Below are 16,025 nucleotides of genomic sequence, written 5' to 3' on the forward strand. Positions count from 1 at the left end.
AAGAAGAGAAGCTAGAGAGGACGGGGGAATGTCCAATGATGGGTAGAAGGAGCAACAAATACTTTTCAAAGACTAATTTATTGCTGGGGACCTAGATTGACAAGTGTGAGCTACAGTTGAGGCTCTTAGTGGCAACTGCTGCCAGTTTAACAAAAGAGCAGTGCTTTGAGAGCCAGATTTGGAGAACAGATTTTGTGAAGAATCCAGGATTCTGCTGCCTCCTAGGACTTGGTTCTAATTTTGCTTTTGGGCTTGTCCTCTCTGCTCCCACCTCTCAGGCATTCATTCTATTTGGGGGCTTATTGTGGAGGAAGCCAGCTAATGCTGTGTTCAGAAAGAGAGAGATAAAACAGACCAACCACATTTTCTTTGTTATTGAAAACAGGAAAGCAAACTCAAATTGATCTGGGTTTTGGAAGTCTGCTTACATCCGCCCCGAACCACTGACAGTGCCCAGCAGCACACTCCATCTCTGCTTACTGGGAGCAAATTCTTCACTGGTATTTCTCCCTTACCTGTGAAAGCAAACATAGCTCAGCTCAGCTCTATTTGCTCATTCCCCCCCCTACCCCCCGAAGGCTTTACTCTGATCATCCCTTGCCTTCTCATATATACATATTATATAATATATAATTTGGCTGATGTGAAGACAAAGGAGGGACTTAGGAGTGGATGAAGAGTCAGCTTTCTGACATTCACTGATGCTGCTTGTGTAGGTAGCTGAGAGGGCAGTGTATTGAGCTTCCTGCAAACATGGCTTACCCTCACAGGTGGTGCTTGGGAGTATCCCTTGTGATAAGGATGCACATTCCATTTGGCCAACTCATCTTTAGTACCTTCTGGGGCGAGGAGATGGCTTAGTGGGTGCTTGCTACATAAGCGTAAAGATCTGAGTTTAGAACCCACGTAAAAGCTGTGTGTGGTGTTGTGGACCTGGAATCCCAGCTCAGGAAAGGTAGAGATGGGTAGATCCATGGAGCTTTGCTGGATGAGTTGGTAGGCTCCAGTTTTGGTGAAAGACCCTGTCTCAAAAGTGTAGGCGGGTAATGATCGAAGAATGCACCTGACCTTGACCTCTGGCCTCCACACACACACACGCGTGCACCACATACACATGCGCAGATCCTTTGCTGAGATTGTTAGGACTGAGCACAGAATCAAAAGTGAGCATGAAATAGGCTTTGTGTCAGGTCTGCTCTGTTCAGATGATATAGGAGGTGAAAGAGTTGCACAGGACAGGAGGTTGAGTCACCGTCCCCATGTCTCCATATGCTCTGTTTCCTATAGTGTGTGAGTGTACACTGGATTAATATCCCAGGATCTCCCCCCTGCCCAGTGGATTAACTTTGTCTATTCATCCTAGATAGGCCACCAACAACATCCCCAAGTAATTATTTCACTCAGTGAACCAATGAGCCAATGGATTTATTGGAATCACAGAAGTGTGGGAACGCCCTAAAAGGTACATTGCTAAAGAAAACAAACTCACCTCAGCATGGTTAATGATTTCCCTACAGCCATCTTCAATTGGCCTTCCACCACCTATACACCCTAGCACTTACTGAGAGTTGGGACAGAATTACATAAAGCTGGGGGTAGTTTTGGCAAAAGAGGTGGGCACAGGAGAGAGTGGCTAGGATCTCAGGTGAGGATTAGATAACCCTTCCCATCCTCTCTTTCCGTGGGGGAACATGAACAAACTGGGCTTTACTCAGGGTCTTTTGTAAGTAATCTCAGCTGACAGTCATATGCTCAGGGGACAGTGCCTTTGGGATGGGTAATATATTCATAATTCCATGTCATCCCAAAGAGCTGGTGTTCATATGGACAAGACAAGTGAGGCCCACTACCTCCCCAAGGATGGCCATGGCCTGAGAACACATCTGCACACCATCTTGCCTGCATTACTTTGATAAATCTGTTCCATGGTGCTCAATCAATGCATGAGGCTTTGCTCTACTTTTTGAAATTCCCATCTTTTCAACAGTCCAAAGGTCATTTTTCTGATTAAGCCATGATCCCAGGGATTTACTCTCAATTTCTGTCTGCATATATTTCTGAAATTACAAGTGCTTGAAGGAGTTGGGGCTGGGTAGTGGGTTTTGACCGGGATGTTCCCGTTTTCAGTAGAGTGCAGCTGGTTTTGATAGAGTCCAGAGATTCTGAAATCATCTCTCATTCTCAGAATTGATGCCATAGTTGGCCCACTGTAGAAGCAGTCTGGCTATATGGTTGACAGTAGCTTTCTCAGTACTCACAGAGCAAAACAGAGGAAGAGAATTTCTGGAGAGATGGGATTTTTTTTCCAGTAATAGATTTTAAGACATACACAGTGTTTCCCCAGCTCATACAAGTGCTTTGAAAAGTAAACATCTAGATGAGGCTCACTGAAAAGTACACTAGGACATTTAACTCTACATTTTCTTTATACGGCCTCGCAAAACAGCAAGGCTGGAGTTGTAGCGAAGAGGAAAGCTCCAATAAACTGATACCACACTCACAACCATTACTGTTCTGTAAGTGCTTCATATTAGCTCAGTTATTTTCCAGGTGGGGAAAATGAGTCTTAGGACTCATGGGAATGTGAAGATAGAATAAGGTGATCTGCAACATAGTAAAGATCTGTTGCTTTAGCTTTCATATCTTCAGGTTTACCACTTGCTGTTTAAGGTTAAAAAGTAATAAACAAATGACAGTGTTTGAAGCAAGCCTGTGGATTCTTCATCCTCTGGGGGATGAAGATACTAGTCTGTTTCTCAGTTTTTACCATACGCTAGCATCAGCTATGGGATCCCAAAAAGGGAAAATTTGTAAGTTTCTGAGTAAAAAAAAAAAAAAAAATCTCAGGCCTCCCAAATAAAAAATTCCAGGGATGGGTTTGAGAAGTTCACTAAAATAACCACCCAGAAAAATGAACACCCAGGCAGGTAATGATTAGATGCTAATTTTGGGAACCATCTAATTTTAGTCTTGGAAATCCTTTGCCAGAGGCAGTAAGTTTCCTGGGGATAAACTCATTAGCACACTATCCCAAATGACCTATTATGGATCTGAGCGACAATTAATAGTAAGAACTACATTGAACATCTGGCCATCATTAGCTGGAAGTTCTGCATTCCTCAAATGCCCATGTAAGTGAGTTTCCCATTATTGAAACAGAATTCCAGAACACATTGACCCATAAAGAGGTTTATTTGGGGGCCTGTGTCAAGGTAGCACACAGTGGCAGTAGCCCAATTGCTCTCGTCACTATTAAGAAGTGATGGAGAAAGACCATAATTCTATTTGAGAGCATGCCCCACTCACCTGAAGATATCCCAGCTGCCCCACCTCCCAAAGGCTTTACTGCCTTCCAGTAGCACCAAGCTGGAAACTCAGCCTTTGCTACAGGTGCCTTTGTGGAGAGGCTGTTTCAAAACCATAAAGAGGTCAAATATGGCCGGGAAAGTAGCGACTCACAGGAGGGAGAGGTAGATGATTCTGAGAGTCAGGCCATTAAACATCATAAATAGGATGTATCCATCCTCATCACAAGAAGTCATGCACAGTACAAAGCGAATAACTCGAGTTCATAGATTCAGATGAAGCAGCACATTTTTTATCTTTGGTTGCATTCATTGCTAATGATGTAACTCTCACTGGCATCCTGAAACAAGATAGTTTTAAAGCAATAAAATGCAGTAGATTACCTTTATATTTCCCTTCTTAAAAATCACAATCTAAAATGCCCAGAGTTAGTAAGAGAAATAGAAATAGATACTCTTATAGATGGCTAGTTAATGGGAAATTAGTACAGTCTTTTAGGAGGGCCTTTTGGCACAAATTACCTGGCAGCTGGTAGAATATATAAAAAATTAGTAGCAACTATGATGTCCCCAAATAGAAATATATCAGTTTATTATTGCACACGGGCACAACAAAGTGAAACATAGTCACGGTTTAGGCTAAAACTTAATACACAGACAATACTTAAAATGCACTGTTAAATTTAAAAAAAATGGTGTACTTTCTTGTGTGTGAAAGAACTAACATCAAATAACAAGAGTAATTTTTTCTGGATGGTTGCAGCATGAATGATTTTAATTTTTTCTTTTTACCTAACTGTCTGTTTTAAATCATAATTCATATGCTAAGTTTATCAGAAAAAAGAAGCACAGTATTAGAAAAGCTTCAATCAACAATGATTTGTTCTAAGGTTATATCTGGGTCACCATAATTATATTTTAGGTCACCTTCAGATATAGTTTTGGTGTTGTTATTTCTGAATAATGACTACCATGCATTACCACATTATATGGGTCTAATTGAGGTAGGAGCTCTCCACATAACTCAGACTGGCTTTGAAATTCACTATGCATTCCAGATTAGTCCCAAACTTGTTTGTGGTGATCCTCCTGCTTCAGCCTCCCCAGTGCTGGGGATACAGGTGGTTGTTATCATGCCTTATCTTAGGAGGCCATCTTCATTTTAGTTTTGAAGTTTTCATCTATCTACTCCTGATTGTGTTAATCAGCAACAATAATGAAAACATTTATCTGAGAAATAGTTGATGAGGACTTTCTTTGTCAGACTTCAAAGATACACATTTGAACAATGTATTACTGTATAATAGAAATAATTAAAAAAATAAGAAAAAGAAGTAATTAGGAATATCACAAAGAGAGCAAATCATGGGTGATTTATTAGCTATAGAACAGTGACATATCAGAAGAGCAAGCAACTAATTTGATAGGGAGAGTCAGGCATACCTTGCTGGAGAGGCAACTTTTAGCCAAAATCTTAAAGAATGAGAGGAGAAAGGAAAGGGGGGTATTTCTAAGAAGAACGAGCAACCTATAATCAGGCTATATGAAAAGCCACTGTGTGGAATATTGAGATGAGGAAGAGAAGAGCGACTGGATGGGAAAATTGACTGGAGTGACAAATTAGTGGCAGATAGTAAAATGCCTGGTGTGCCTTGTTAAAAGTTTTTTAAGTTGATCGTTGGAGCAAGGGAAATTGACAGGGAAAGTGACTGATATAATCACTTTTAAGGACTGCACTGGGTGAGGCTGTAAGAATGGAAGAGATTAGAGTGAGAGGTCTGAGGCCTGAGGCAGGGCAGATGGTTAGGAAGCTATCATCCATTATAAGGAGGAGATAACAAGGGTCTGGCCTTAGTGAGTAGCTCTGGAAATGGAGTGGAAGGGCTTGGTTTGAGAGAGCCCTCTAATCAACAGGGAGAAAGCCTTCCCAACCCCTGACACGTTTCATAGCTTTTAATACATTTTCCATACATTTTTTTTTTGAGATGTAAATCCCTCTACTGAACAGTTAGTCACCAACTCAAGTGTGATTTAATGCACCTGCATCCGACAAGGCCTGGTGGAGCCACAGCCAGTTTGTATTGAGAGCGTACCCCCCAAAATGAGTAATTGCTGCAGTGTACAAAACAAAACCACCCCCGCATCACATGTGCGCCTGTGATTCCTTAAGATGCAGGGAGAAGATGAAAACAGTTCCCGGTGTTGGTTTTTAAGAAAATGCCAGATGCAAAACATTCAGAGATATTCTCGTCTGACTCAATATGCCCCTAGTTTCCAGCAAGGCACCTTTAGATATTATATAATATCTTTGGTCGAGATTGGCTGTTGACTAATGGAGGAATGCAAGATTTGGATCCAGAGAGGCCTGGCGTTGGAATAAATTTGTGATGTCAGGAAAGTTACTTAATTTTCTTAGTTTATTCACTTGTGAAATGGAAATATTTATATCATTTCTCAGGGACACTGTGAGCACTATAGATAATATATGTAAAACATTGCACATTCTTGCTCCACAAAAATTCAAGAATTAGCTTTTAGTCCAACTCACTCTTGCAAAAATTTGTTCTTGGCAAACCATATGTTAAGGCTTGTGTTGCTTCTGCTTATGGCTTCTGCTTATGGCAGCCTAGGGAAGTCAGTAATAAGCCAAATGCTATTAGAAAAAGTAAGATGAAGATGCAAAGAATACAGAAACATTTTTATTTTATTTTATTATTTTTTTTTGTGTGTGTGTGTTTGTGTGTATGTGTGTATACAAATGCTTCATTTTCCTGATATGTAGAGTTGTATACAACTGTCCCATTTTCTTCTTAGTCTTGGCTGCCAGGAAACTCTGAGGTATATTTCATATTCAAAATTGTCAGCTATATTTGGAACAGTATATTTCATTTTTTTTGTCATCTTTAATCTTCTTCAGAATGATATAATGCATAAACAAATCCAGTAGCTGATATAAATAAATGTGGTCTTATAGCTTCAAGATTTGAGCCATCGTCATGTAGAAAGCAGGCGTATCTACATTGCTTTAAACAGCAAATGCTTGACCAATAGATGAAAGGTACATGATAATCACTGAAGTGAAAAAGAAGATACTAAAAAAACATAATGGAAAGAGTTGCTTCTATGATGAAAACAAGTCCTTTCCTATTGGAAGAATTACACTTACCACATAATTTATTATAGAATCAGAAGAAGTAATTCTAAAAAAAAATGAGCTCACAAAAGAGCTACAATAGCTAAAGTAATCTTTAACAACAAGGAAAAATTAAAGGGTTGGAAGTATCATACTTCTGCAGTTCAAAATATACCACAAAGCTACAGTACTCAAGACAGCACAAAATTGTCCTAAAATCAGGCACACAGACAGAAAACCATACACCCGTTGTCAAATGGCACCTGAAAACTGTCAAGAACATCAAATTGGGTAGGGACAGAGCTTTTTTTGAAATGCTATTGGGAAAACTAAAAATGGACTTTATCTGATGCCATGAACAAAATGCAACTCAGCATGGGTTCAAGACAAGAAAATAAGACACAAAGCTGTAAAACTATTAGAAGAAAACATAAGGCAAGTTCTTTGTTGCCTTAGTTTGGGAAATGGCTTTTTAGATGGGTCACCAACTGCAAAGATAACAAAGTAACTTTGGACAAATAGGATTGCAACATGTGGATACTCTTCTTCATAGCAAAGAAAACAATCCATACAGTGAATTGAAGTGAAAGAAAATATTTACAAAACATTGGACAGTTGGTTAATATCTAAAATATTTAAGGAACTCGCACTCTTCTATACTATAAAATAACCTGAATAACCTGACTACAAAGTAGGCATTAGATTTTTTAAACTATCATTTATTTATTAACATGTAATTAAATAATTTAACCTCTAAGGCCATATTTAAGATTCCATTTGAAAATTCATTTGCTCCTGTTGAAAATTTGCATACATTACTGTAGTTGTGGCTTGGCATGCAGATGCTGAAATTATAGAGACAGACAGCTGGAAGGTGATTGCCAGGGGCTAGGGGTGAGAGGAGTGGAATTGTGATCAGGAGGTCCAGAGTTTTGGCCATACAAGGTAACTAAGTTATAAAATTCAGTGTCCAGCAAAGTAACCACAATGGCTGCATTTACTCTGGATGTGGCCCAAGATAGTCTATGGAGGCCTGAAACTGTGAGAGCTATGATTCATTCCCACATATGACATGCTTTCTAAAACTTCACACACATGGGATGACATAAATTACTTCATAAAGGAACAATTATAACAGTATACCTAATGAAAGTAGTACGAATCTCCTGAAACACCAAAGCATGGAAAGGGAAAGGACTGAAGTTACTGATGCTGACCGCCCAATGTATTGGTGACTTAACACAGTAAAAGTGCATTTTTTCATGTCACAGTTAGATTCTTGTTTGTCATCCACCTCACCTTGAAGTTCTGCCATCTGGAAGAGGAGGCCTTCAGAGCCACAGAGTAGGAGAAGGAGAAGCTGAGGATTATTATAAGAATATTATGTTATAATGAGTATCTCCAAATCCCATTCTTACATATTCTTTTGAGGTTGAAAGAGTGGTGTTCCCAAACTGCTATCAGCTTTCTGTTTGCTCTAAATGTCGGATAGAGGTGATGTAAGATGGCTACTGTACTGACCACAGTTAGACAGGCCCATATCTCAGAAGGCAGGTTGAAATTGGGATGGGCGGGGCTTCTCTTAATCCCAGTGGACTGTATGGAATGTAATTCTGGAAATATATTTTCTTTACTCTGTCTTCTTAAAGGTGCTTGGATATCCATCATCATTGTTTTAGTGTCCTAAGCATGCTGTTGCCATCTTCCACTTGGAATATTTATATCATCCCTCTGATGTGTGTAATCTAAAGAGAAAGGCTTCTTTGATTCTCTCCTCTTTTTCTAACCTTTTAAACTCTGATCCTTCAAAAAAAGGCACAATGACAAATTTTTTTTCAATACATAAAACTGCCATGTTCTCAGCCACCCTGTCATCCCTAGACATCCAGGAAATGAAATTCAGCCACCTGCAATGAGGAGGAGGCTTAGTGTGGGGAGCAGGCATAGAAGAAAGTAAGTTAATGTTTTCAGGAAAATTTTGTTTTTGGCAAATCGTGACTAAAAGATCCTGACTCAGCAATACATTGTCACAGTGTTGTATCATTATCATCTGTACACACGTGGACAGCTCTCTCTCTTCATTATTGGGAGAGAAAGCAAAACCCAGAGCATGGTCTTTGCGTGCGCCAAAGACTACTAGACAAAACATGGAACTTAATCAGACTCTTTCCTGAGACAGGTTTTGCAGCTGGACCTTGGTTTACTCAGAAAAGAAATCAGTTACTTGTTTTTGTCCCACACAGCTATGAGAAGATAAGCCTTCCACACCATGGAAACTGATCGATCGAGAGCATTTGCTTCTCAGTATTTCAGGCTGGCTGGCGGCAATACAGAACAAATGACCTTTATACAATATTCCAAGACCCCCTTCCTCAGGAGGCTCTTCAGAAGAAGGGGCAAATGTTCAAGATGGACTTGTTTGTTTCGATCATAGAAAAGTGAACTTGCAAAGATGTCTCAGGAAAAAAATACTAAAATATAATTTCAGCGAATGGAGCACTTGTCCCATATGGATAAGTTTTACATTTCCTTGCTAATCTAGGTAGTTATTGTGTTGGTCAGTTTTTGTCAACTTGACACAAACTACTCACCCGGGAAGTGGGAACCTCAGTTGAAGAAATGGCTCCATCAGACTGGCCTGTGGCCCTGAAATTGAGACATTTTCTTTTCTTTTCTTTTTTTCAATACGTATTTTGTCTGCATATATGTAAGTGAACTGAGTGTGTGCCTCGTGCCTGAGGGGACTAGAAGAGGGCATTGGCTTCCCTGGAACTGGAGTTATGAATGCTTGTAAACCACAATGTGGGTGTTAGGGACCAAACCAGGATCCCCTGCCAGAGCAGTAAATGCTCTTAGCCTATGCATCATCTCTCCAACCCTCAAATTTGAGCTATTTTCTTAATTGCTAGTTTATGAGGAAGGGCCCAGACCATTGTGGGTGGAACCGTACCTAGGCAGGTAGGCCTGGGCTACCTGGGCTGTGTTAAGTAAGGTGGCTGAGAAAGCCAGTAAAAAGACTCCCCCATGGTCCCTGCTGCAGTCTCTGCCTCCTGGTTTCTGCTTTGGGTTCTGGTCCTGGCTTCCATCAACGATGGACTACTAACTGGACGTAGAAGATGAAATAAACTTTTTGATTTTACCACAGCAACAGAAAATAAACTGGGGGCAGTTAATGAACTCCTTTCTCATTATTCCAATCCAGTTGATAAATTTCTATAATATGGAATCATCCAGTAGTAAAGAAAAAAAATGTGTGTGTGTCTGCTGGGGATCCAGCCCAAAGACCTTGTGCATGATAGGCAAGACTTCTACATCCAAGATTGTTTTCCTTTTCCCATTCAACAACTCTCTTCATAAGATTTTCTTTACCAGCACACTTACAGTAGATAATTTGGGAACGGTATGCTAGAAATAAGGTCCACAAGGGGATATTGTTTCTTCCACTATTTGTTTCAAGAATATATTTGATCCACAGCACACCTACTGTGTAGAGAAGGAGAGAAACAGGGAGAGACAGAGGGAGAGAGAGAGAGAGAGAGAGAGAGAGAGGGAGAGACCTTAACCCTTTAATGTGTTGTGCAAAAGCACCATGACCCTCACGTTATTCAAGGATCTCATGGTCTATCTTCTGGGAAAACTTGGTTTTTCTAACAAGAGACATTTTTTCATCCTTTATGTTGTTACCCTGCTGTGGACGTTTCTTTTTATTTCAGCCCAATTCCTTGTCGATTTCTGGCCAAGGAATAAGGAGTCTGGTTGGAGATTTCAATGTTGATAAGCCCGATTCGAAGAATTTTCTCCAATTTTTCTAATCCCATCAAGTCTAGATGTTTCTAGTTTTCTCGGAGCTCATGCCCCATTCTCTTCTAGCCTGTGTCATGCTGCAGATCAGTGTCCCTGTGCTTAATTCAGGTCAGAAGCCTGGAGCCCCAATTTCTTGGTTCCAAAACAAAAAACAAAACAAACAAACAAACAAACAAACAAAACCCCTCATATCCTATCTGACAGTACACTAAGAGAAATGTTTCTCTGATGATGATGCTTTGTGTGGCCAGAAAGTGGTGGTGGGAGGCAGATGAGAGAAATGCCTAGAGGCCCACAAATGCCTAGAGGCCACTCACTGGTCCAACACCCCAGGAGCACTTGAGGTCCTCTAGCACAGCCATCTTGTTTTTATAGAAAAGATAACTAAAGACCATAGACCACAGAGAGTGGCTTAAGCCTTTACACCTCACATGCACTGAACAGGGCCCATCTTTCCTATGAAGCCCAGTGCCCTCTGCTACCATAATGGCCTCTGTGGCCTGTGTCTGTTTCTGCTGGTCACACTTCAGAGATGATGTAGGTTCCCCTTCTGTTTTTATTAGGGGTAGACCAGGTAAGAGTTTCTACCCTCTTCTGCTAATTCCAAGGCTTCATCACTGTCTTTGAAGTGAAATGGAATTTCCCAAGGTCAGAAACTTGTGAATGGAGGTCAGCGTCGGGGCCTGTTGGCCTTCACAACTCTTCTGGAACCTGAGCTATTGCCCCGGAGTTCCCACGAATGGCAGTAGCCTGCAGCATCATGCAAAGCTTGACTTTGAATGTGTACCTGCTGATTAATTAATTGAAGAAAGCTATTGGAGCACAGATAATCTCACCCCTCATTAGTCATTCCTGGATGGGGAAGGGGGAATCATGTTAACATTAGCAATTTCTATTCTGCTCGTGTCTCTGGAGCCCATCTCCCTGGCTCATAGAACATGAGCTCATGGTTTAATTGGGTTAGAAATTAAATGAATGCTTTTTCCTTCTAAAAGAGAAGGAGAGCCGCCCCATGCTAAGACTAGCAATTAAAACTACAAGACGATACTTGGCAGGAGCGTCAACAGCGAGGAACACACTAAGTGGAGAGGAACAAAGGCTTTACCTCCAGCCAAGAGCCTGGAAGTTGGTGAGGAGACAAAACCGGTACTGAGAGCTCTGTGGTGGGGGATAAAGAGGGCTCATAACAACCTACTTTACAGTGGTGAGAGAAGGGAGACCAAATTATGCTGTAGTCATGTGTTTTTGCTCTATGAAAATCAAAGACACTTCTGGATGGAATGAATGCTTAGCTGACTGAAACGATTCTCAAGTTCCTTTTAAATCTAAATTCCATGATGTCATATGAAACTCAACCCCACTCAGCTGCTGCACATTTTCTCATGGTATCTCTGCTATTTCCGGGAGTTCTGAAATGAGTGTGTCAGGTATGATTGACCCAAGTGCAGCCTATCAGCCACGGCACTGCTACTTATCCTTGTCTAGTCTTCTGAAAATCTTTCGGAGAAGCATTCTATCACGATGCTGACTTTGTGTGTCAGTGCTCTCCAAGGAGTGTCACCTCCTAAAATTTTGAGAGCTGCCAGCCCTAAGCAAAGCTGGGAAAATGTGTTGTTTGAAATTTCACCAGTCTCCCAAGGATGGAAAAAACATTTGACTTCTGCTCTTCATCTTCTCAAGTGCAGCTACTGAGGTGCAGGCCAAGGGGCCATGTGAACGATACAGTGAGCCAACTTTTCTCAAATGCCTAGGGTGTACTTGTCCAAAAGCTGGGGTATAGGTCACAGACACAGCCCACCCTTTACCACAGCCTAAAGAAGCTAAGCAATAAGGAGGACCCTGGGTAAGTCGTTCAATCCTCATTCAGAAAGGCAAACGGATAGACCTTGGAAGAGAGAAAACAGGGAACAGAACAGGAGCCTACCACAGAGGGCCTCTGAAAGACACTACCCAGTAGGGTATTAAAGCAGATGCTGAGACTCAGCCAAACTTAGGGCAGTGTGCAGGGAATCTTATGAAAGAAGGGGGAGATAGAAAGTCCTAGAGGTGACAGGAGCAACAGAACTTGCTCTAGTTTTAATACATCATGTGATAAGGAGTTTTGGCAAACCAGCTTAATAGTCATCATACATTATTTTAGACCTTTTTCATATGTTAATAAATGATATACTTGAAAAAATATGTCTATAGCTTAATATGTCTCTTCTATTCACATTCCCTTATGAATTCAGAAAACACGTAGTGGAGATGCAGGGATGGCACAGGGGTAAAGTTCTTGCTTTGCAATCATGAGGACCTAAGTTTTATCCCTAGAACTCATGTGACAATTGCAGGGCATGGTGGCAGGTACTCATAATTGCAGCGTAGTGGAAGTGGAGACAGTTGGATATTTAGGGCTAGCTGGCCAGCCAGCCTAGCCTGCTTGTCAACTTTCAAGACAATGACAATATCTCAAAATAAAGATGGATGGCATCTGAGTAACAATATCTAAGATTGTTCTCTGGCCTCCACATGCATGTATAAACACATTCATGTGCATTCACACTCATATGCACCAACACACACACACACACACACACTCACTTTCCTGCCGTATGTGAAACACTATTTTAGTAGATTTGAATGTAACAAGGAATCAGACATAAAATTACTGTCATTCAACTCTTTATTGTGGGTCAAGACAGTCAAGATAAGCCACACGTAAATAAACCAAACAGCATATTAATTGAATGTGCTCAGGATAAATGAACAGGGAGCCAAGGGAGAGGCTCACAAGAGGATTAGTACACCCTCTTAGAGGTGGCGGTGTTTGACCCCTGAAGATGGCTAAGAAGGGAGCCACACAGATATCTGAAAGAATATGTGCCAGCCATGCAAAACAAACAAACAAACAAACAGACAGACAGACAAACAACAACAAAAAAACCATAATGATTGAGAGTACAAAAGATGCTGGAATAGGCCAGTGTGACCGGAGGGCAGAGAGGAAGAGGGGGATCATGGATGACGATAGATCTTGTAGGGCCTCATGTTTTTTGTTTTTTTGATAAGACTTTGGCTTTTAGTGTGAATGAGATAGGAATAGTCTCAGGGTTTAGGGTGGAAGAATGAGATAATCTAACTTATGTCTCAAGAAGAAAAGGGAAAGGGTGGAAGTGGAGATTCCAAGCTTAAAGCGTAGAACTAATTGAGGTGAGAGGCTATAGAGTGAGATGAAGGAGAGTGGGGAGAAGATGCACACCTTTCTTTCACAGTTCACAGTACTGAGTCTAGTATTACATATTGTAACATGTGGCTTCTCTGGCAATGTGAGGTTTTGATTTTGATCAGAGGAAATGAATTACTGTATGTAAACTGCAAAGCTGATTCCTGGTGTATGATAAGCATTTAATTAGTGCTAGTTATTGCTTATTGCCTATATTTCCTACCATGGCTATTTATAAAGAGGTAACAATCAAAACTCCGTATCCACATGTACAATTAATTAAAGTGAAAATGGAGATTAAAAAATAGTGTAGGAAGCTGGGCATGGTAGCTCATGCCTTTAATCCCAGAATTCAGACAGAAGCAGGCGGATCTCTTTGAGTTCCAGGCCAGCCTGGTCTACCAAGTGAGTCCAGGACAGCCAAGGTGACACACAGAAATTCTGTCTTGAAAAACCAAAAATGAGCAAATAAGAAAGTAAGTACGTAAGTAAGTAAATAAGTAAATAAATAGTGTAGGAGAGAAGATTGCAATTGGACCAGGAATTAGATTATTATTATAATTAAATTTGAACTCGATTTCTGTGCTTCCTGAAAAACAAAACAATTAAATGCCTTAACTCATAAGGTTATGTCTAATAAGAGAAAATATCAATTTTTAAGAGACTTAGACCTGCTCTTGGTGTGGAGTTCCTATTGATTTTTAGAGCCAAGGACTCTGATCACTGACATAAAATGTCCTCATTGGCAACTCAGCAGGAAACACAGAGGTTTCTTTTATTGTTGCATAGCAGAATTATTACATAATAACTTTGTAAAGCCATTAGAAAGACAACACGGTACAGCAAAAGGAACATTAGATTAGTTCTTAGAAGAGCAGAATGTGAGTCCCAGTTGTGCTTATGTAAGCTATAACCTCTTTGAAACTCAGTTTCATCAGCAATAGACTGGACCCTAATCAAAGAACATCTCTGTCAACCTGGTTACCATGACTGTGGCTTGGATCCTTGAACCCTGAGGGAACTGAAGAAAGGACAGACACACAGACACACATATAGAAAATCTGGGATCGGGTGGGTGTGCTTACCCTGGTGGAAGGAACCTCTTAACTAACAGCAAGCTGGAGCCTCAGCCTGTTTTTCAGGGATGTAACAGGGAGTTAGCCAGCTTTGGTGGGAGACTTCTGTAGGTGAGCAGTCTCAGTTTGTAAACATCCCGGTAGAAGAAGCAGTAGTTGTCAGTTACTGCACGTGCGCATCAGTCCTTAATAAACACTGCTCTTGAGTCTGATGTATATGGCAAAACCAATTTTGCCAGTTTCCCATGGGCACAAGGTGTTATATGCATATTTAAATATTACTTAATACATTATATTAGGTAACAGATGGATGTCATATGTCATCCTTTAATGTTATTTAAGTCTGGGCATTGAGTTAGTTTAATAAAATTTTAGGAATTTTTAGGAATTTAGCATAGAAGAACCCATTTTTTTAAAAAAAATTTATTTAACTTTTATTAATTACACTTTATTCCTTTTGTATCCCCCCATAAGCCCCTTCCTCCTCCCCTCCCAGTCCCACCCTCCCCCCTTTCTGCATGCATGCCTCTCCCCAAGTCCCCTGATAGGGGAGGTCCTCCTCTCCTTCTTTCTGCTCTTTTTTTGTTTTATTATTATTACACAATTTATTTTCTGTTTTTTAAAATTGAATTTAGTTACTTGTTCACTTTACATCCTTATAGCAGCCCTCTTCCTCCTCTCCTCTCAGTCCCACCCTCTCACCCTCTTTCTCTTTTCCCTCCTCCCCTTCTCCTCAGAAAAGCGGAGCCCCCATCAACCCACCACAGCACATCAAGTCACATCAGGACTAAGTGCATCCTTTCCCCCTGAGGTCCCACAAGGCAGCCCAGCTAGCAGAAAGTGATCCAAAACCAGGCAACAAAGTCCATGTCAAAGACAGCCCTCTCTGCAATTGCTAGGGAACCCTCATGAAGACCACACTGCCCATCAACTACATATTTATTGGGGACCTAGGTCCAGTTAATGCATGGAGAAGGTACAACAGAGTCATGGTGGCTGGAGCGCACAGCCAGGATGCCTTAGTTCTTGGTGAGTCAGAACGTGGAGATACAGACAGAAGCCAGATGTGGATAAGCTTTCAAAGAATCTCCTAAGTGACCCATTTCTATGTTCACCAGCTAGGCACCCCTGCTGTGAGACATCCATCAGAGAAAACCACTCAGACACATGATCAAGCCAAAAGAAAATCTATAAGCTATCCAGTGACTACCCTGAGTGTTTGGGATCGGACTGCATTTCTGAGCCTATCTTAGGGTAAGCTTTTAAGCACAAAACCTACATCCTGGGTTGACACAAATCAAGTAGCAAGAACAGTTAGCCAGAGTAGAACTACCTAAAGCCAAAAAACAAGGCTAGTACATTTAGGGACTTTCCCAGAACAATCGACTTTGACGGATCTGGTCTTTGCTTTGGCAGGTGTTGCTGCCAACATGCTAGGTTCCGACACCTGAATGGTACTTAATCAGTTGTACCAATTTTGGGGGGCTTGTAACATCATATCC

Source organism: Meriones unguiculatus, chromosome 10, assembly GCF_030254825.1.
Source record: "Meriones unguiculatus strain TT.TT164.6M chromosome 10, Bangor_MerUng_6.1, whole genome shotgun sequence".
In the NCBI taxonomy this organism is placed as follows: domain Eukaryota; kingdom Metazoa; phylum Chordata; class Mammalia; order Rodentia; family Muridae; genus Meriones; species Meriones unguiculatus.